At 39.4% G+C, this 22720-nt stretch overlaps 1 long non-coding RNA gene across 1 annotated transcript; it reads right to left on the bottom strand.

Moving 5' to 3' along the window:
* Positions 1-6858: 6858 nt before the first annotated feature.
* LOC127608754 (uncharacterized) lies at positions 6859-21849 on the bottom strand. Its single transcript, XR_007964323.1, has 3 exons — positions 21117-21849; positions 20559-20625; positions 6859-7346 (listed from the first exon to the last, which is right to left on the bottom strand). It is a non-coding gene; the product is annotated as an uncharacterized LOC127608754 (long non-coding RNA).
* Positions 21850-22720: the final 871 nt, after the last annotated feature.

A 22720-nucleotide genomic window follows, 5' to 3' on the forward strand; every position in this document is an offset into this window, starting at 1 on the left:
GTTCAATGATAATTAATGTTTATTCATTTCTTAACTGGTCAGAATGAAGAATGCTGAATATTTTGACACCGTAATGTTATGTTCCAGACACCAAGTGACCTGACTGAACCCTCTGGAGACCATGAATGGAATGAGAGATCCACTTCATTCTTACAACAGGTTACTACTTCTTATCATGATATACTAGGTTTGAGTTTTCAGCTTTCTTTGACAAACACAGGAGAAGTTATAAGTCAGAAACATAGACTCTCCATAATTTCAGTCGTCATGTCCTCATATTTCTTCAGACCTGAAAAACCTGAGTGTGTTTCAGGTGACATGACTTTTGTCTTAACCTAACTCTGGAGAGCCTGTGTTCGAATGTCCCCATATTGCTGTTACACAGAGCTGAACAGTGTTAACTTTCTATAGTGTCTTATATTATTCCCAAACCCTCCTGTGAGCGATGTTCAATGAATAACAATGTTTATTCATTCATTAACTAATCAGGATGAATAAATTTGAATATTTCTGACACTGCACTGTTGCTATGTTGCAGACACCAAGTGTTCCGATCCTGATGAAACCTTTTGAAGATCAAGAAAGGAGTGGAAGATCCACTTCTTCCTTACAACAGGTTACTACGTCTTATCATTATATACTAGGTTTGAGTTTTCAGCTTTCTTTGACAAACACAGGAGAAGTTATAAATCAGAAACATGGACTCTCCATGATTTCAGTCGTCATGTCCTCATATTTCTTCAGACCTGAAAAACCTGAGTGTGTTTCAGGTGACATGACTTTTGTCTTAACCTAACTCTGGAGAGCCTGTGTTCGAATGTCCCCATATTGCTGTTCCACAGAACTGAACAGTGTTAACTTTCTATAGTGTGGTATATTCATCCCAAACTCTCCCGTGAGCAATGTTCAATGATAATTAATGTTTATTCATTTCTTAACTGGTCAGAATGAAGAATGCTGAATATTTTGACACCGTAATGTTATGTTCCAGACACCAAGTGACCTGACTGAACTCTCTGGAGACCATGAATGGAATGAGAGATAAATTCTCAAAATTCTCAAATTTTCAAAATTCTCATTATTTCCTGGAATATCTTATTTTGATTATTTTATTTTTCCATTTTTAATAAATAATTCCTTCTTTTACAGGTGGGAATAAGAGACGCACGTGGACAGATTATGAAGTGAAGGCTGTTGAGCGACATATGTTTGATTTCATAACAAGCCATAAAGTTTCAGGTAAAACGAGCTGTGAGTCCTGTCTCCACGCAGAGCCAGCAGCTCTGAACGACAGAGGCTGGGTGTCCATCAAAAACTACATCCACAACAGGATATAACTGCATTAAAAAGGGAAATGAATGGCTAGTCCATTGAAATGCGAGCACGTCTGGGTACATTTCAGTTCAAGTTAACTAAAGCAATAGCAATGGTGCATTTAGGGTGGGATGGTCAATTATGGATTTCATATTTGTTGTTGGATACTGTGTTTCACGTTTGTTGTTTCATGATCTTCAAGAGCAATTTGGAAAATCCTTGAAGATTTGTACATGTAAATTATACTGTATATCAGGCATGTTCCGATCTGGGCCTGGAGAGCCACTGTCGTGCCTGTTTTCCAGCTCTCCCGGCTGCATCACACCTGTTTCAGATGATCAGTTCATCAGTCAGCTCTGATGCAGCATTAGAACATCCTGGGAGAGCTGGAAAATAAAAAGACAGCGGCCCTTGAGGACCGACCTTGGACACTCCTGCTGTATATAAACGTACGTACGATATACAAACTTCTCACAAAAGATAGGCTTATTAGGTTTGAGGTGATATTTTGGAAAAACCCTAAAACATTTGAATTCATCCTATTTCTAGAATTTCAATACTTTTTGAAAAGTTGCTTTTGTCTAACGGTAGCTAAAGAAGTTGCTACACACATGGCACAATATATGGCCAGATTCATTAAAAATTCTTCATCGCAGTATTCACATTTTGACATAATCTTCTTCAGTTCAAACAACCCTCATCTATTGCAGTGCTTTGTGTCATGGAGAGGAGGTGGCATGTTTTCTGTGTTCATAATTTCATATTGTCAGCAATTAAAAAATAAGAAAGTGGACTGACCACATATTTAACCATCTCTTCTTCTTCACAGCTTATTTTACTATCTTGTATTATTAATGTGAATATTTGAGGGATGACGGGTATAACGACTGTTTGGCACATTCGCCTCACAGTTCAGCAATTGATATTTGAATGTTTGAATCTGGGCATCCTTCCTTTGTAGAGTTCTCCCCATGCCTGAGCATCACAATTGGACACATGTGCCTAACATATACTGTTGGTATGTAACATGAGTCAATTTAAAAATACACACTTTACTCTTAGCTGGTCTTCATAAGTCATATATACTTGAAAATGATGTGTATCCAGGGGGCTCAAAATTCACAAAAACATGAAATGGTAGTGTGTTTGAGGTGACTGTCTCCATAATACACAAAAACCTGTCAATGTCCTCATATGTAGTAGTTTTGTCATAAATCAAAAAAAAATTACGTCCTAGCCAAAATCTGAGTAGATGGCTGTCTTCCTGATTTTTTTTCATGGTTACCATATTTTTTTGGAGCCTGTAGGACCACGGGAAAGGCATGTACCCATATGTCGGGTGAACAAACGGACGTCCTGAAAATGCACCAAAACACGTATGTGTGTGTGTGTGTGTGTGTGTGTGAGACCAAGGATTGAGCATTTCCTTCTCTTTTCATTTCTTAAATTGAGTCACACTACAGCAGCTTTTAACTTTCTGAGTCATGACACTGACAAATATATGTTCTGATAGCATACGTACATACTGATCGCTCCCAATCTGCCAACTAAATTGCCTTTAGTTGGCTCCTCTATGAGGAGCCCATTCTTTTGAAATACCACTGGAAATTGCCAAAATAACCTTAAGATGGCCGCTTCCAAATAAAATGGCGGGCTTCTTATGTCTTTTTGCCTTCTTAAGACTTTTTTGTGGCTTCACTCTTGAGCCACGGTTACCAAATTTTATGTTATTGGGTTAAATTACTTGCAATGTGACAAAATCTCATGGTTTATTTTTGAGGAAGAGCTGGAAATGGACAATCACCCGCAAATTGTGGTTCTGAGCCAAAAATGTCAGACTTCCTATATCTTATCAGGCAAAATGTACCCCGGTAAGTCTTTTTTGTTAGTCCGAAAGTTGCGGCTTTGTACCAAAAATGCCAGACTTCCTGTCTCTTTTCAGGCAATACGTTTTTTGTGAATCTATTCACAATAGACACATCTACCCAATTTCACATTGCTGATGGATTCAGGGGCTTTTCTAAATTTAGTCGAAATCTCCCCAAAAAATAAAACCTGAAAATGGCCAAAATTAATCAAAAGGGAAACTTCAAAGTCCTTGTATCTTTCTCTGCATGGCTTTGTGATTTCGGGCTGCTCATTACAGACATGACAACCAAATTTCCTGTTGGTAACTCAAACTGCTTTCAGGGTCTGAATTGATTAGTTTAAATTTTTAAGAACAATTTGCTGCCATGCTCCACCTAAATGAAATGACAAAAACTGAAATTCTTCACAACGTAGCATTACCATGGTGTCTCGTTTTTGTGCTTCGAATTTGGTAGCAATTGGACATACCGGTAATTTCTTTTTGTCGTTGGCCTATAAAGGGCCTCTACAAATGCTCCCAATAAGGACGAAATGACAGCTTCAAACCATAATGGAAAACTCCATGTGTCTTATCAACCGCGACTTCTTGAGACTATTTTGTGGGTCTGCTCATGACAGATACGACTTAGCAAATTTTATGCAGCTGAGTCGAATTGACTTCAGGGGCCGCATTTCTTTAATTATATGTTTTATGGTAAGTCAATCAAGGTATTCATAAGACTTGTGGCATCTTCATGACAATGAACTATGTTGACGTCAATGTAGAAATTTAATTTAAAATAATGCTTTTAGAGTGGGCGTCAATTACTAGTCAGTATTTGTGCCAGTACAAAAAATAATTCATCCTTCAATTTTATTGACATTTTCTTCACTTGTTCTGAATTTTGCATTGTCATTGTTGCTTACACTCTCACCAAGAGATACTGTCATCATGTTCAATTTTATAGGTTGGATCCTGGTCTGTATCATTTATGTTGCCTGAAAGAAAAGAGAGAAACGAGGATTAGTGCAAAATGGTCTACGTCCAAATATTTGTCAATTATATTCAGCCAGACGTTGTGAAAGATGATAAGTAACATTCACTTTTTTGACATGCAACATTTTTTATAAATAAAATTTCAATTTTTAAATAAAAACCGAAAAGCTAGAAATTGTTTGAAAAAATTTTCATTCAACCTTACCTCCCTTGTGCTCTGGCAGGTTTTAATGGCATTCAGCTGGTCACTTTGATGAGAAGCACTTCCTTTTTTCACTCCTATTACGATTGGCACCATAGATAGGCTTGACAAAAAAAAAAAAAACAACAACAACTGGCTCCTGATTAAACAACAACCATAATTAAGAGGAGTGAAATGACTGCGGCGACGCATTTCCCCTGCCAACATGGCCGCCATGAAGGCACATCTGTTAGCCTGCTCGATTGAGTCTGTCCTGCAAATCTGTGACACCAGCAGCACAACCCAGAATTCGTGGACTCGATTCTGTCTGTTGTTTATGCCACAGCGCAAGGAAACGACTGTAGACAATTCTGGAACTGACAGACTTTGACAGCTATTGTACAAAGGAGCAGGAGCGGACATCATTTTCTGTCTGTTAAACCCCAAATCCTTGAAATTGACTGTGCACTATAGCGTGACCGTGAACAACCAACTCGGACCCCCAAAACCCCGCCACTCTCTCCTGCGTGCTGGCCGCTGGTCAATATTGACACAGGGATGGAAGCACTTTGTCACGCTGCCATGTCGCTGCTTTGGTTTCACTGTGACTCGACGCGCTGCTATTGCAGGGCAGAACATTCGGTACACCTGCACTCATGCTCTGAAAACGAAACTGGGTCACATTGAACAATTGAGCTAGGTGAGAACTATTGTGGGCTAACTCTGTTTTTGTCAATTAAATTGGAATTGTGCCTTTCCTCTCAAAATTTTCTCACTTAACTTAAAAAAAAGAAGAAAATGAAGAGAGTTAGCTCACTGTATTTGTCAGTGTCTCTGTTTTGTGGAGGATTTTTTTACTCAACTCTCGTTCCCACTGAAAATAAAATATGCAAATACCATCAAAAAAAAATAAACATCTAATTTTGTGACGCTACCGCCTTGGACATGTCACTTTTTTCAACTGGTTAAATAAATGTGGGATTTAAAAAAATGATGTAAGTAGCTGCGCATTCAAATGTGTTGCTCGGTTATCCATTAATGAGGTTTGAGATTTGCATGCAACCAGTGAAGCTCACATTTTGCATATTTGTGTGCTTGTGCAGTACAGTATAGAAACGGCCCACTGCAGTCCTCTTTTGTTCAGGACTAAGAAGCTTTTTCGCTGGCTCTGCCTCTGGCTGAACTCAGTGCTGCCACCTAGTGCACTGTAGGGAACAGGTTTTTGTAAGTAATGACTTGATCTTTTTAACCCTGAAGAACCCAAGAACCCTTTTCTTCTTTGGAAAATGATGAATTATGCATAAAAATACTGCTATATGTTCACTGAACACCAAAGTATATGGATTTTTTTTCAAACATTCAATGCTTTAATCCTAATTTCGGATTAGAGCCAAATTTGACCCTTTGGGATTTAAGGGTAGCATTTGAGTAGCAGAATTTATATGGGCCAAATTTGACCTCGTGGGTTCTCCAGGGTTTTAATGTATTCTCTAGGAAGTGGCATTGTTGTTGTTGTTGTTGTTTTCATTATCATGATTACTCCTGTTACAATTTTACATCATTTACATTAATTGTTAATGAATGTTCTGAAATAATCATTATTCATTGATTTACATTTTTTATTCTTTATCAATGTTACAGTACTGTTAGTAGTAATCGTTTTAGCAATGGCACTAGTAGTATCAGGAGTCGTAGTTGTACTAGCAATGGATTTTTTTTCCATGATAATTGTTCTACTTTTGAATGTTTATTCATTTTCATATATTTTCAAGCACTCATTATTCATTTAAATAGGTATTGTATATATGTAATGTCTATGTGAATGTATTCATTCGTTTTCTTGATTGATTTTTCTCAATAAATAACTGGTTTGTTATCATTAAAAATAATGTAAAAATAGGTAAATAATATTATGCACTGCAAACATTATATTTGAAATATTTTTTTAATTAAATACTGTAATTAGAGATGCCTGATTGAATGTTCAAAATTGAGAATGAATTGTTACAGATTATTTATACAATACAAATAAATGTTCAAAATTACAATTTATACATTTGGAATTTAAAATAAAATATTCACATATTTTCCAGGCACATTTGAGCTTTTTTTTTTTTAAAGCTCATCAAAATGAGCTGGCCTATCCGTCTCGTTTAAATGATCAAATGTGGCCCAGAATACAAAGGTTTGTCCCTACACAACAATAATAATAATATTTAATATATCTTCCTATAAAAAAATGACAAAGTCAAGTCAAATATTGTCAGTTAGATTTTGAGTGGCCTTTAGCATGCAATGTTTGTCCAGAACATTTCATCCGTGGCAGCCCGCTAGCGCGGTGCTAACGTGGCTCTAACGGCGTGCGTGCGTGCCGCCGCATTAATGAGCCGCGCCGTGACCCCAACGTTTAGCGGCCGAGGAAGCCGAGCAGGTAATGACTTTTCTCACAAAGAAAAACACAATTGCGAGAAGGTTCCTCATCCTTCTCGCAATTAGGTTTCTCGAATTTCTCGAATAGGTAGGGCTCAGGAGGGTCCTAATAATCCCATTCTCATGAGTTTGTTGGAGAGTCAAAATGTTTATTAATATCAGCCACAGAAAAATCCGTTGAGTAGCCAGTCCTGCCATGTCTGGATTTCCATCCCGTCTATTTTTGAATCAACTACTGCACCTGTTGAATGTAAATTATGGTTGTCATTACGTCTCTCTTGAAAACAGTTGAGTCACTGGGATCTAGAGTGGGCTAACTCCATTTTTTTCAATTTGCAGTAAAGGTTTAATGACTTCAATAAAATCTGGGCCATTTTTTTTCTTTTCCCTTTTTTTTTAGATCTTGTTGATTTCTATGACAATGACTACTCATTCCGGATATATTGCCTCAGATGTTGGCATTTCAGATCATATTGAATATTCCTGCCATATTGCTTTCACTCTTGGCCACAACTGAGGTACTGTCATCACCTTCAGTGTCACAGGTTGGATACCGGTCAGTGCCATCTCGGGTGCCTGAAAAGAAAAGAAGCAAGCTGAAATTACAGGAAAAAAAGGTTCAATAGTGGTAAATTGCAAATGTTTTAAAGTGACCTGAGGAGTTTCAATTAGTAAAAAGAAGCACATTTCTCAGACTTTTCAGAGGAGGGTAAAACTATCTATTAGTGGCAAGGCTTGGTCCCACACTACATGCCAATCCAAAGAAAAATATATTTTAAAAAAATGTAAAATACAGAAAATGTTTTAAGAAATTCTTCTTTTATCTAAAATGAACATCTTCAGATGATCTAGTTTGCCTGAAATGGAACAAATTTGGATTATGCAAAAATTGTAGAAAATAAATCTTAAATCTTAGAAATATTCCACAAAAGATGATTAATGCAGATTTGGAACTGGGAGTCGCAGCTTGGAGTTTGAAGCGGATTACGTGGGACAGGAGAAGTGAACTAATCTCTTTTCGTCAATGGATGCTACAGCTCCGTGTTTGCTTTCAAAACTTAGCTTGTAGCAGACGTGTGCACATTTTCAGCATGACGTCTCTGACCCACTGGTGAAAGGACACCTTGATCCTCTCCTCTCTCATCTCTAACTGCTTCAGACAATAAAGTGTATGCAGAAAAGTGGTGAAGATTGCACGACTGTCTGTGTCCTATGTGTTGTGTTGTGTTATTTTTGTTATTTTGACTTCAAAATGGCGCCGCGAGAGTGGCTGCCTTTCCAGCAGCTCCTATATTTTGTTGTTCTACTTCTTCCTTTCCTAACTTTGCTGCTGTGAATTGGGGATTTCTCCATTGCGAGACTAATAAAGGTTTTCGTATCGTAATATTTTTTTTTATTATTTTACTGAGGTGCACCCAAATGAAAGTGCAACTTACTCTGAGTCGCCAATCAATCTCTGGAATTTATTTTCTGGGATGTTGGACCAGTAATGCACTGATGAATCGGGAAAAGTACCGAGTGTGATAAAAGACTGCAAAATTGGAACTAAACTTAAACTTAAAATTGGGGTTCAGGGGTCACTCCTTAAGACGTTCTATAACTCGGTGGTGGCCTCGGCCATCCATTATGGCATTGTCTGCTGGTCAGGCAGCATCTCAGCCCGGGACAGAAAGAGACTGGAGCAACTGGTCAGGAAGGCCAGTTCTGTCCTGGGTTGCTCCCTTGACACTCTGGAGGAGGTGGGCAACAGAAGGATGCTAACTAAGCTAAAAGCTATGATGGCCAGTCCCTCCCACCCCCTCCAGCCTGCCCTGACAGCACTTGGTAGCTCCTTCAGCCAGAGACTGTTACACCCGCGCTGCAAGAAGGAGAGATACCGACGCTCGTTCCTACCGACTGCTGTCAGGCTGATGAATAAAAAATAACAATCATAATAATAATAATAATTAAATGATGTGATGGAAAATTGTAAATAGTACTGCGATTTATCCATTTTGTGTTCGTATTGCATTTAATTGAAAGATGTTTGTTGTTTTTTTCTCTTTCTTCTTTCTTCTTTCTACATACATTCTTGCTGCTGGAGGCTGTAAATTTCCCCAGTGTGGGACGAATAAAGGATATCTTATCTTATCTTAAACTTTGATTTCAACCAGCATTCATTTGAAAGGCTCTTTTCTCTGCATGGAACTTTAAAATGACAAAAAGGGAGGCCCCTGTAGTTCTCAGTAGTTTGAATCAGTGATTCTCAAAGTGTGGTACAAGTACCACTGATAGTACGAGGGCTCGCTCTATGCAAATGAATCACTGCCCATGTAGGCTATGCTCCAGTTATATTTAACTTTTAAGTTCAATACGAAGGCAGAACATTTGACTGTTTTACAATATATTGTCTGTTAGCATTTTTTTTAATTTAGCACAGAGAGAAAAAGTAGCAAAAAACGGGCATGTTTTGGTTTTGTGTGTGTGTGTGTGTGTCTGAACTTATGTTGTAATGTGTTGATGTGTAAAAACAAAACAAAAAAAACAATTGGTAATTATTACTATATCAGTTCATGGCAATTTTTATTTCTCTTTTACGCACAATACATTTTAATTGAATCAGTACAAAGTTCTAATTTTTTCCGTGTTATGTTTTTCTCTCTTCTCCTTTTAGTGTGTGCAACAAAGCTATCTGGACATATTTTTGGCCTCACTTAAATTTACGAGCAAAACGACTCTTTTTATTTTGCCTCGTAAAATGTCCAATAAGCAGAAAAATGTGACGGTAGCCGCGTGTTGACCTTTAGTGTGTGGAGATTATTCTTTCTGTCAGCCATTCGTGTGACAAGATGCAGTAGCAGGTTATCTCAAGTAGCAGCCTAGCCTTTTTTTTTGTTGTTGTTGTTGTAATTTTTATACCCGTCTTTCTTGCTCGGTGTTGACAGTTAATATGTAACCCGTCTGAGAAGGAATCAGCACATTTCCTTCCTGTTATACGCAGATTGATAGAGGCCAGCTGAGTTCCATCATTGTCAATATTGAAAGAAAAAAAAGTGAGATGATTGTAGAAAAAAACATGCATCCGATCAAATTTACCAGACAACTTTTTATTACATTTATTTATTTGCTGACTATTCTTGCCGACTTTTTGTTTCTGTATATCTGGTTACATCTTGTGTAGTTGTCCCTCCATTGCTTATATATGGACTTCGATGCTGCTGACTAGTCTTGCCGAAGGCTCACATCTTTATTTGTGATTTATCTTGTTGGGTTGTTACAGTATATGGACTGTTATTGATACAGGTATAGTTGTTTGTGGAACTTACAATGCTAGTGACTATTCTTGCCGACTATCCACTTCTGTAGATAGAGGTATGATTTATTCACGTTTAGTTGTCACTCTGCTGGTCACATTGTGTGTGGACTATAATTCTATTTACACTAATACTTATTAGTCGATACATGTTTTTTGTTGCATAAAGTACTGATGACTATTTTTTGCTGATCGGCCAGTCCTGTAAATAGCACTTATTCGTGTATACCGCTCGTTGTTAGAACCACTTGTGATTACTTAATTCTTGTATAGATGTATGTATATAAAATGTTATTGAGGCATGTACCATATTGTCTTTTGCTAGAAACAATGATGCAGACTATTTTGGAGGACTATTTCCTTCTGAATATGCCATTTATTCATTTGAATGTTTGACTCCACTGATAATACTGCTGGTGCTTTTTTCGTTCTAGATTTAATGATAGATCTAGATTTATTGATATAAGTCCTGTGCTCCATTGGTGTCGACTATTCTTGCTGACTTTTCACTTCACTGTGCTATGATGTTTTTCATTAAAATTGTCACTTGAGTGCTTTTAATATGACTATGTATTGATAAAATACATGGATAGCTGTTTTGTTACATACGATGCTGCGTATACGGGCAGCCCGGTAGTCCAGTGGTTACCACGTCGGCTTCACAGTGCAGAGGTACCGGGTTCGATTCCAGCTCCAGCCTCCCTGTGTGAAGTTTGCATGTCCTGCGTGGGTTTTCTCCGGATGCTCCGGTTTCCTCCCACATTCCAAAAACATGCGTGGCAGGCTGATTGAACACTCTCCATTGTCCCTAGGTGTGAGTGTGAGTGCGAATGGTTGTTCGTTTCTGTGTGCCCTGCGATTGGCTGGCAACTGATTCAGGGTGTCCCCCGCCTACTGCCCGAAGACGGCTGGGATAGGCTCCAGCACCCCCCGCGACCCTAGTGAGGATCAAGCGGGTCGGAAGATGAATGAATGAATGATGCTGCATATACAGACAGCTACACAAAAATTGAAAAGGCCACTCCAAAATGATCCGTTTCTATGATTAGCCATTAATGTCATCCATCCATTCATTCATTATTTGAACCTATTTAGCCTGACGAGAGTCGCGGGCATGCTGGCGCACATCCCAGCTGTCCTCGGGAAGCAAGCCGATCGCAGGGCACACCATTCACGTTCACAATCACACCTGAGGACAATTTAGAGTGTTCAATTAACCTACCATGCCTGTTTTTGGAAGGTGGGAGGAAATCGGAGTACCCGGAGAAAACTCTTGCAGGGACAGGCAGCACATGCAAACGCCACACAGGAAGGCCAGAGCCTGGATTCGAACCCCTGACCTCTATACTGTGAGGACAATGTGCTAACCAGTTGACCACAGTGCCACCCTGTTATTTTTTTCAATTGTCTATATAGTACAGTATGCAAATGTATATGATAGAAAATGGACCAAACATACATTGATAATTATTATAATTTGGACAGTAGACCTGGACTTTAATTTCTTTTTTATCGACATTTTGTGTGTGTGCGTGTGTGTTTATTCAAGTCAGCTACAGAACGATTAAGATTCTGGCCCGGCGCCACCTAATGTGCAAGCCGCAGTTATCTATTATTTCATGAGTGAAGACAAATGGCTTCACACTCGGTGGACCACAACGTCTGTCCTGTCCTGGTGTGGCGTCTTCAAGCATTGTCCGCCTCACGTTCACTCGCTCATCTCTGCAATCCAGTTGAGTGTCTGTTATTCTTTAAACTAACATGTGGCGACACTCACCGGCTTTGATGGCTGCTCAAAGTTCATTTTTGGGGGGGATGTGTAGGTGATGAAGGTGATGATGGATGTGAGGGGTGACCAAAAGGCGACAAAGGGGTGATGAAGATGAGCGGTTCAAGTGTGAGGGATGTCACATGACGTATCAAAGAAATGATCTGTTGAAAAAGAAGCACAGAGTGAGACTAGATTCATCATAACAGGCGCGTGCGATATAAAAGCCTGAAAAAAACACACAAAGTGAGATATGTGAAAAGGCGTGACTGATGTTTGCTTCAAAAAGCCTGAAAAAGAAGCACAGAGAGAGAGACATAGCGAATTGAAACAATAATATGCTCTGGAAAAATGTGGAGTGAAAGCTTGCTAAAACGTTACAACAGTATGCCACACAAAAGTCTGAAAAAGATGCACAAACTTGAGAAAAGTGACAGGCAGATGTTTGCTAAAAAAGCCTGAAAAATAAGCACAAAATGAAAACTTGCCAAAACATGATAACAGTCTTCAACACAAAAACCTGAACAAGAAGCACAGACTGAAAACTTGCCAAAGCGTGACAACAGTGTGCCACAGAAAACGCTGGAAAAGAAGTACAAACTGAGTGATGCGACAAAGCGCGACAGAAGTTGCCGACAAAAGAAGCCTAAAAAGAAACAAATTGTAAAACCTGCCAAAGAGTGGCAACAGTGTGCCACACAAAAGTCTGAAAAAGAACACACAGTGAGAGCTTGACAGCAGTCTGCACATATATCACCCCACAACAATGAGGCTCTCTAAAGCAGTCAGACAAGCGCATAGCCCTCGTCCATAAAAGATCTGTCACATTGGACTTTAAATGACCGAAAAATTCTATTGCTCTTTTGGCTTCTCTGTGTGATGTATGTGCACTCATGGCCAACAACAAGCCACTCTAACGTGTTCAGGCTAGTGAACAGTGGGGAAGGGACTATGCAGTTTCAGTGCTTAGGGAAAACTCGCTACCTACCTCCACTTGCACCAGGTAATTTTTGATGCAAAAAACGGCGTTCAACTCATGCCAGACTCCAAAGTGCCTCACATGTCATTTTAGACACCCCCTCTCCCAAAAAGAAATAGGAAAATTGAAATGCACAGTGAAAATTTGTTTACGGTTTTATTTCCACAATTGAGTAGACATAGGTCTCAGAGTTAGTTTATGTTTTCAGCAATTATCTTCCAACATTGATCCATCCATTTTCTAATCCGCTAATCCTCACAAGGGTGGCAGGCCTGCAGGAGCCTATCCCAGCTGTCTTCGGGCAGTAGGCGGAGGACACCCTGAACTAGTTGTCAGCCAGTGACAGGGCACACATAGACGAACAACCATCCACGCTCACACTCACACCTCGGGACAATTTAGAGCGTCCAATCAGCCTGCCATGCATGTTTCTTTGGAATGTGGGATGAAACTGGAGGAGTACCCAGAGAAAATCCATGGAGACACGGGGAGAACGTGCAAACTCCACACAGGGACGCCGGATCCCAAATCGAACCCTCCACCTCTGCATTGCGAGGCCGATGCGCTAACCGTGCCGCCATATTTAGATACAAATCTCCAAATTTGATTAACAGGACGTTTACAGTTATATTATTCACAAATGTTGTACCCGGGAGCCGTCTTCTTCTGAAGACAACGATTCCTCTTGTCTTTCAGACTCAGGTGGACACATACTCTGTAACACTTCCGTGTGAGTCCTCCCAGCACCTTTGTCCCAGTGGACTCTGCCCCTCAGCCTTGTCCCTCAGCCTCCACACTCCTCTGCTCATCCTGAAAATTAATTCACATGCACATCTCTGAGTGGCCAACCAGCACATTAAGCGCACTCGCCCCTAAATTCAGGAGGCATCCTATTGGAAAAAAAAAAACATCCCTCTGCAGCTCACTTGGAGAAACATCAGTTTGGACTTTTCCTCGTTGCTGAATTCCGACCATCACGCCCCTGGTTGGTTCGCTCAAGGGTGGATAAGCTTTACCATAAACTCATCTGAGGGTACAAAAAAATTGGTGGGACTCCATCACACACATGATATTGGATATGGTGTGAGTTTCCGATCTGTCTATATATGTGGTTCAAATTTGTTAGCGGACGCAGAATCTCCAGACTGAGTTTATTTTTGAAGGTAGGAGGAAGAAGTTGTTAAAAAAATAATTTAAATGATCACTTCAAGCTAAAATGACTTAATGTGTCTTTTCAGGCCTCTTAAGATTTTTGGTGGCTCTCCTCATAAATCGCATGTCTACCATGGCATTTCCAAATTTGGTAACAATTAGACAAAATCCTGGGGATAATGGTCTCTTTGATTGACACCTGGAAATGGTAAAAATGAGCCTACAAGTGTTTCCTCAAACCAAAATTACATGGCATGAATTCTTCAGGGGTTTTTATGTGGTTCTACTCATGATAGAAATGCTCACCAAAACCTCCTGTTGCTACATTAAACTGGTTTTCGGGGCTGAATTGATGGGCGTCCAGGAGAGGAGATGCTACCAGACCCTAAAATGGTCGCTTAAAACCAAATTAAAAGCCTTTGCATGTCTTTTTCAACATGGCTTCTTGACACATTTTTGTGGGTCTACTCAGTGATAGACACGCCTACCAAATTTCATTTAAAAAAAAACAAAACAGAAGCCTTCCCATGTCTTTTCTGGCATGCCTTCCTGAAACGTTTTTGTGGATGTACTCATGATAAACATGACAAGCAGAGTTCAGGCTTCAGAGGCTGAATTTTCAAAAAATAGACAAATGAACCATTCGCTCTGGTGTCCATGGCCCTCTGAGCTTGTCATTTGTTGCTATGGGCTGGTGGGGAAGACTTATTGGGTGAGTTGGGGGTTACGCAACACTGGCTGCTTTGTGGAGGACAGAGAAACTATAATTGGGGGCCATTAGGCAGCTTGGCCAGAGCCACTCATGCACATCCAGTTTGTAGATTGAGAACATGGTGACTGCACAGTCCCACCACCCGTGTCCGTGTCCCCTACCTGTGTGACTTACCCCTGTGTGACCCTCCCAACACAACACATACCTCCCCATGTCCTTTGTCTTTAAATAAACCTTGACTAGAGTCAGGGACAGACTAAAAAACAATCAAATAAAAAAGTCTATTTTATGGCACTTTGGGGGCAATCTATAGGCCATCACTTACCTGTCTTACAACACCTGCCACGCTGTCTTGAGCTTTGAGCATTTTTTTTCAATGCAATTGTTTATTCACACTCAAGGTTTATAAAAGATGCATGGTTAAATTTAAGAATTAAAATGTAATCATACAGCACCAAAAAAAAACATATACAATGACTAATTACTGTGTTTTACAAATAAGAATGTAAAACAACGTGATGTATAAAGTGCACTCACCAGACTTTCCAGTTGGGGTAATAAAGCATGAATGCTTTTACAGGAAGGAAAATGTCATGGATCTAAAATTGCTGGACCGCAGGACTTTCTCTTGCATAAATGAAGGCTAGTTAGCTTAATTGGATTTGCCACTGAATATCTTGAAATAAGGCATGAATAGCAGTTGAGTTTCCACAACAAATTGTGTCACCCTGACCTAAAGTTCAATGACCACAAGACAAGCACAACAAAATATTAGCACGGTTCCCAAATGAAAGCTAACTCAAAATGAATAAAGGTAGACGAAAAGCAAAATTCCATTAGCATGTTAAATTTAGTTAAACAAATGCTAACTTTAAGTGAATCAACCTATGCTAGTGTTAGTGCATAAAGTTTAGCTAAATGGATGCTAAATAAAGATTCTAAAGTCTAAAGGGTAGCGTGTTAACTTTAGTGAAACAAATGCAAACTTAAAGCCAGTCAAGCAAAGCTAATTTCAAAGTGATAGAGAGAGTAAAGTTAAGCTAATAGAATGGAAACTTAAGGTCAATCAAGCTAAAATGAGATTTCAGAGATAGTATGTTATGTTTTGCTAAACAAATGCTATTTTAACATTAATCAAGCGACCAAATCCTTTACAACCCTTTTTAAAAAAAACAAGTTAGTCAGCGGGCAACTTCCTTGTTCAAGGAGGTTAACAAGACCGTAACACATATTTTTGAATTCCAACGTGGGGGAAATGGTTTAATCATGACTCAACGGCAGGAATGGATTTAATGGCATTTCCATTGGGAAAGTTGATTTGATAAAAATTATTTGAGTCATGACTGAGGTTATGGAATGATTTCAACTTCCCAGTCAAAGTACCACTGTGCAATTGATCGGGAATGAAGCCCAACACAGCCCCAATGAAGGGTCAAAAGTACAAAAACGACTTCCTTTCATGGGGCCGCCACCTTTTTTTATGGTTAGAGCTGATAGCACACGTGACACACAACATGCGACAAACATGTCAACATTTGTACAGTACATCCCATCGGATCACAGAATCATACATACTATGTGTTTTTTTTCCATCGTGTGTTTGAAGTCATGGAAAGGTGCTGGAGTCTTCCTCCCCTCACTCAAACAAAAGCTTTCTTATCGGAGCCAAACCCTTTATGGACCATCACCTCATCACCTCGTAATCCCGCTGCTCTCAAGGATAAGATCATCCACTTATCATAAACACATGAATTATACAAGCACTCAGATGAAGCAAAAGTACTCACACTTGGTACCAATCTCATTAATGATCCCAGTTTCAGGTTCCTCCATGTCGCTGCTGTCCCTGTTTTCACTACCTTATACTGTATGGGCCCAAGATCTAAACAGTGCTTGACTTTCCCTCATTCTATCGACATCCTTTTGCATGGCATGTCCTCATCAGCGGAGGTTGAAAAAGATGACGAGCCTATATGTACAAAGTAAGGAAAAGAAAGTATCCATATCTGTTTTCAGATGGAATGAGCAAAGGTTGGCACAATAAGAAATACTCAAGTACAGCACAGAAGCCTGAAATATCGACTTTAGAATGAATGCATGATGAAGTTTGATTCGAGAACAAAATTTAAAATAAAATCTTTCCCCAGTGAAATCTATGTAAATGCCATTAATCCATTTCAGTCAACCCAGACCCCCGCGCTCCAAAAAAACAATACTTGTTCATCTTTAAATCATAAAAATAGCCCTCCATAATGTTGTAATTCCAAAAACATATGGTACTGTCACCATTAAATACAATGTAACGAATGAAACAGTCTTAGCCATATTTTTTGCTTCAATTGAATGGGCATTGTGCTGCTCCTGGTGTGCGTACCATGGCCACCTGGAGGCACTACAATACAGACATGGGGATGTACAGCACATTGAGACGGTCTCAAGTTACTCCTCTATAAACTGCAGTAATAATTAGTCATTCCTCACTCTGGATAAAGAATATACAGTATATCTAAGTATTGTTATATTATCTGTCTACATGTGTTAAAATATCCATACAGGTCTCTTCTTTGATAGTGTCAAGAGGAAAGTCTGTCCATCCATCCATTACCTGATCTGCTTATCCTCACTAGGGTCGCGAGCATACTGGAGTCTATCCCACCTGTATTCGGACAGTCGTAGGGGTACATCTTAAAATTGTTGCCAGCCAATCGCAGGGCACGCATAGATGAACAACAATTACACTCACACTTAGGGACAATTTAGAGTGTTCCATTAACCTAAGGAGCATGTTTTTTTGGAATGTGGGAGAAAACTGGAGTACCTGGAGAAAATGCACATAGGCACGGAGAACATGTAAACTCCGAACAAGGAAGGCCTTAATCTCGATCAAACACTTCCCCACTGCACTGTGAGGCGGACGTGTTAACCCATCGTCCACCGTGCCGCCCGGAAGTCAGTTTTCTTTCGAAAAGGCACCGTTAAAAAAAAAACCTCAGCCATTGATTCCGATGCCTTAGTTTGGGTGACATTGTGCTCTTATCTCTCGCCCTATCGCGGTACCGCGGGCAGGCATGTGATGTTGGGTAACATAAAGCCATAAAGATTTACGAGATGATCGCACAACATTGGCTTTGGTGAAAAGACGCTTGTTACTCCGCCAAGCAACGGATTTCTGATTGGCTGCTACGTCAATCGTGGAAATGTGCTTGAAAATGAGATTAGAGGCATGTTTTTCCTCTCTCCACTCTTTCTCTCTTGAAGAAAAATCATCCTTCGGTAAGAGGATTTTATATTGAAGTTGTGCTGTGCTGAATGGAATTTTTTTTTAGATATAAAAACTCTGAAGTTGTGTCTCTCAACACACATACCACACTGTCATGAAAACCTTTTTAGCCACCAAGAGGAAGAAAAAAAAGACATAATTGCTCTTGACCAGGAGTCACCAACTAATCATTTGAATTTGGTGTGTTGAAGGAAAGAAAAATCGAAAAGATACAGGATATGGATGCTCGAGGAACTGAGTTTTTTACCCCTGCTCTAGACCTAGACCTGCTCTAGCTCTTCTGTAGTTCATATTCTTTCATGAGTGTCCTACTCAAAACAGTGCAACCCTGTCACTCATATGACCAGAAAAAAAATATTTATATAACCAAGAACCTCGCACCTTCACCTAAAATAAGTCAGTTTAGCTCAGCGCTAGCAAGAAATGCAAAACGCCACAGAGAGGCTAACAATTAGCGTTGTAACCCTTTAAGCAAAGGATATTGGAACACAAACGATGTTGACTGAAAATAAAACAACACTCAATGGCCATTCTTCTTTATCGTCTGTGAAGATTAACTAAGGGTGTATTCTCATCTGAACAGTTGTCTACTTTAAATGGACCAGGTTTCGTTTTCCACGCTGGTTTGGACCTTTTATGCAGGGGAGAATACACAAAAAAAATATTCCTGGGTTCAAATCAAACAACTGGACCCAGACCCACTTTTTGAGGTGGTCTTGGTGAGCTTCGAAATGGACTCATGCAGTTTATTTCAGGTCTGAATGCAAAGCATTGACGAGCCGAAACAACTTCAGGATATATGCAACTTTTTGGGCTTAGTCAGCCACCGTAGCCTGGCATTGTGGGAAATATTAGCCCGTAGTGAATGTTGGTCACACGCTCATGCAAGTTAATGCACACATTGGCCTATGATGTTTCAAAAGTTAAAAACATAGCGTCGCATTGATTGAGCATCTCTTGACATTGAAAATATTTTGCAGCTTTTATGACAGCATAAATATGCAGAGGAAGAATGAAGCAGGTAGGAGTTGTATGTTTTCCACAATTTGTGCTCTGTGTTTTGGAGGGTGTTGAAGCAGATTCATGGAATTTACATGCATTTCAATGGGGAACGTTGATTTGAGATTCTGTTTGAGTGTGTATCTATCATTGACCAAAATATATGATGCGACCAATTAAACATTTTGAAAAAAGCGTAAATGATTTTTTTAGCCTGATGATGATAGTTTATATTATATTGATATTTTTTTCTTGAAACATCACAAAAATTTGCAAATAAATTGTATGTTTTTCCAAAAAAATCTTGGCACCTAAATTGTCCTCGAGTTCTGCAATGAACCATGTGCTGGGGTTTTGGTGTCTTGGTAACAACGAAAAGTCAACGAGATATTGCAACAATGCAAATGTCGCCGAAGGTGGGGGCCTTTAGTTCCTTCCTTAATCTGTTGAATGGCTCCATTAATGAGCCTGATGGCATGTGAGCGATACTGCACCTGAACGAAACCGCACGGGGTGACCGCCTCACAGACTTGCACCATGGTGCGACAAAGCAAACCGGGTAGGGGGGGGGGGGGGGCGGACATTTATGAACCATGTCTGGTCCCCGCCCACTCCCTCCGGGTGCCCTACACACAAGGACAAAAACACGTTCATTCATTCAGACACTCTTAACTTACAACAGGACGTCCATTAACTTTTGAGTGGGATTTGTATGAAATCTTTCTCAGGTATTGTTAGCTGAAAATTGTGTCGTACATTTTGGATTTTACCAAATCATATTGTAAAGACATTGCAAAAACCTCATGACAGTGGACAGCTATTGTCAGTTATATTGGCTTTGATGCCATTTTTGATCCCATCAAGAGCTGACCAGTGAATGGCAGCCAATGCCAAGCTCGCGTCCACTGTATCAGCTGTACAATAAAGTGCTAAACATCATATTTAACTGAATATTGATGGCAATAACTCTCGAAGTTTAAATCAGGGGTCATCAACATGGTGTCTGTTCTAAAAGCAGTGATGAACATTGTGATTTTCTAGGTGCGGAAACAATCTTTTGAAAATATAAACACTTTCCTTGTCATATACAATACAATACATGCTGATTCACTGTTGATAATTGTTACTGACAAACAAAAAAATATTTTTAAAATTATGATGATGATGATGATGATGATTATTAAATGATTTTTCACTGATAGTCAGTCTTCACAAAGATAAATAACATTATTCATAGTTATGCGAGTAAAGTAATTTGACAAAATTTGGTATTTCAAAAGTGTGTATTAAAGTGAGGGCACTTCGTATTCATCAGTACCTACGAAGGAACTCAGTTTCAAAATGTTGGAGGGAAAGAGAGATCGATAGATAGTACATACATATACATATATATATATATATATATATATATATAATATATATATATATATATATATACTGTATATAGATATACAAGATATCCTTTATTTGCCCCACACTGGGGAAATATACAGTCTACAGCAGCAAGATTGTGAGTAGGAAGAAGAAGAAGAAAAACTAAGTGTTTGCATTCACAAAATAAATGTTAGTTTGTATGTGTGTGTGTGTGTGTGTGCGTGGAAAGCACCTTCGCAATGAGTGGGCGAAGGACAAGGCTGCCGTCTTGTGGTCAGGATACTGAGCTGCAGGGAGTACTGTATTGAGGCCACACGGAAAAAAAGACAGACAGATAGGCAGAAAGACGTTACGAGATGAAAGACTTTTTTTCAGTTGCCACATCACAAACAACATACAAAATTGCAATACAAAATTACAAGATAAATTCTTTTTTTCTATTTTGGAAAAAAGAAGCACACCTTTGTGTCGTTAATTTTTATCACTCAACCAGGTGTTACTTTTTCAGCAAATAAAAGACAACATTCAAAATATAGTTTTGAATTCCATGATTGACCTGACATTTTCATTAAAACAAATAATTGAGAAAATACAAATGAATCAGTTCTGCTACTGATGAGTAGTAACGCATACTGATGAGTTAAATGATGCAATTAGTTGTTTTCAACCCACACGCATTGACATTTGTTTTACTTGGCTTTTTGTCTCCTTTGGCATTTTGTCCTGGAGCCGTCCGACGTTTTGGTTCATTTATTGTATTCAAATACGCCCACTGTCATCCTTTACTCACCTGTTCTAAAATGTTTTCCTCTGTAGGGAAGGGAGGAATCAGTCATTTGGATGACGAGCAGAATCTGTTGTGCTTGGCAAAAAAGTCTATGCTAAGCTAATGCTAATTGTCTACGGCAGCTAAGTATTATCTTTCCAACGGAAAAACAAATGGAATACTATTTGTTGATGGGACCGTCTAAAACACTGAATGTGCATATAAAAAAGCTTAATGTGGCTAAAAGGTACAAAACGACGACTAATCACAACCAAAATTCACATGCACATCTTCACTTGTGCTCACCTCAATATCAAAGCAATCGCCACGGTGTTTTCGATTTTATCTAGTGAATGTTCATGGCAATATTTTTCAAACCCTGTGTCGCGGCACACTTGTCAGGTGTGCCGTGGGAAATCAAACAATATGTACGCCTGTGCGGTCGATCGCCTGGAATAGTAATCATGTAGTACTCTTCCATACCGGTAGGGAGCAGCAGTAGCTAGGAAATTGCCTGATGCTTCGAGACAAGCGAAGTTTCCGACGCGAGGCAATACAATGAAAGGTATCTTTCATTTAGATTTAAGTTTACCGGGGATGCAACGGCAACAATATTCCCTCTAAGCTACGTAACTGCGTACTGGTCTCACGCTCTCAGCGCACAAGAGAACCTATCCAGCGCAGTGAACGCACTGCAAATGAATTAGATATGTAACTTTATTCTGTATCAATTTGCTGTGTAATTCAGTGAGTGACGGGTGTCGACTCCCCAAACCAAAATAAGAATGAACTGCTGTTCCTTTAAATTGGAGTGGCTGTCAGAGTATGTGCAAATAAGAACAAGCCGTGAAAGTGGGTGAGATATTTTCTTTTTCGAGTGAGAAAGGTCTGCTCTGCAAAACATGCAGCAAAGATTTTTCGCTCTTAGCAAATTTTCCGAAGGAAAAATACGGGCTAAATGGAAGCTGGACAACCTCAAGCAACACATTCAGCAGAAATGTCATTTGAATGATGTTGGAATTATGCAGACTCAAGATGGGAAAAGGGATTGGTACAATATTGCGGGAGAGTGCAAACGACCGGGAGAAAAAGGCTGTCACACAGGAAAAAAATCCGACCATGGGCAAGTTAAAGTTCTAATTGACTATATTTTACTTGCCATTAAAACGAATGCACCAAATATTGGATTGTTGTCGATTTGATTCCTAAATAATAATTCAGTGCAAACAACACAAGAGACCAGTTTATAAGTCAACAATTATTTTTATTTCCTCGTGTTTTCTACGCCGTTTTGGTTACAGCTAATTGTAATTGATGAGCGACTGTTCCCAAGCCGAATGCGCTTTGTGCGAGGAGCAGCTGCAATATTTACAACAGCAACAACAACAACATGCCGGAGGCAAACGATCCGTTAAGGAAGAGGCAGACTTCCTTTTTGAAAACAAGAAAAAAAAGTAACAGTAACGTTTAGCTTGCGTTAGCATTGCATTAAACAAGTTATTTGGATACAACGAGGTACAAAGTCAAAATGCTTGGTCTTTGCGGACAGAACTAAAACGCGGCGAAATGTTAAACCACATCAGTGCCTGACCCATGCTAGCTGCAGACTTTTTAAACAAAAAATCTTT

Source organism: Hippocampus zosterae, chromosome 10 (assembly GCF_025434085.1).
Source record: "Hippocampus zosterae strain Florida chromosome 10, ASM2543408v3, whole genome shotgun sequence".
Taxonomy (NCBI): Eukaryota; Metazoa; Chordata; class Actinopteri; order Syngnathiformes; family Syngnathidae; genus Hippocampus; species Hippocampus zosterae.